The following is a 1,245-nucleotide window of genomic DNA, read 5'->3' on the forward strand; positions in this document are numbered from 1 at the left end:
GGAGAGGAAGTGACGTCGAGGCGAAGCTGGCGGAGGAGGAGCGCGGGGGCGGGCCTGGTTGCTGGGAAACCAAGGAGGGGCGTGGCCTCGCTGCAGGAGCCTGGAGGAAGAAAACAGGAGGGCATCTCTGGTGGCTCCGCTGGTAAAGAAGCCACCTGCGGTGCGGGAGACCTGGGTTCCATCCCTGAGTTGGGAAGCTCCCCTGGAAAAGGGAACAGTTACCCACTCCAGGATTCTTGCCTGGAGAATCCCATGGACAGAGGAGCCTGGTGGGCTGTGGGTAACTCCAGGATTCTGACCTGGAGAATTCCATGGACTCTATAGTCCATGGGGTCGCAAAGAGTTAGACACCACTGAGCAACTAAGCACACTTGTTATGCCACAGTTTGGGGATTTATTTATTAAAACACACTATTATTTAATTGATATAACTCCTTAGATTATTACCCAAATTATAACTGAGAAGCAGTTGCCCTTGTTGTTGTATTATTTGTATTTTTTAATTTATGTATTTGATAGGTTGGGCTTTCCTGGTGGCCCAGTGGTAAAGAATCCACCTGCCAACGCAGGAGATGCGGGTTCCATCCCTGGGTCAGGGAGATTCCCCTGGAGAAGGAAATGGCAAGCCCACTCCAGTGTTCTTGCCTGGGAAATTCCTTAGGCAGAGGAGCCTGGTGGGCTGCAGTCTATGGGACTGAAAAGAGTCAGATAGGACTAAGCGCTAAAATAGCATACAGCAACAGTAATTTGATAGGTTAGTCTTCACCTGTTGACTTCCAGAGCTTATATACATACATACTGTTTCCTTATAATTATTTTTGTGAAAAAGGTTATAATTACCATCCTGGTTATATTATTAGATAACAAACATTTGTATGCCTACTACCTGCTGGTCCTTGAAAATGACGATATCAGATCAGATCAGATCATTCACTCAGTCGTGTCTGACTCTTTGCAACCCCACGAATCGCAGCACGCCAGGCCTCCCTGTCCATCACCAACTCCTAGAGTTCACCCAGACTCACGTCCATCGAGTCAGTGACGCCATCCAGCCATCTCATCCTCTGTCGTCCCCTTCTCCTCCTGCCCCCAATCCCTCCCAGCATCAGAGTCTTTTCCAATGAGTCAACTCTTCGCATGAGGTGGCCAAAGTACTGGAGTTTCAGCTTTAGCATCAGTCCTTCCAAAGAAATCCCAGGGCTGATCTCCTTCAGAATGGACTGGTTGGATCTCCTTGCAGTCCAA

The sequence above is a fragment of the Bison bison genome, unplaced genomic scaffold (assembly GCF_000754665.1).
Source record: "Bison bison bison isolate TAMUID 2011002044 unplaced genomic scaffold, Bison_UMD1.0 scf7180017864374, whole genome shotgun sequence".
Lineage (NCBI taxonomy): Eukaryota > Metazoa > Chordata > Mammalia > Artiodactyla > Bovidae > Bison > Bison bison.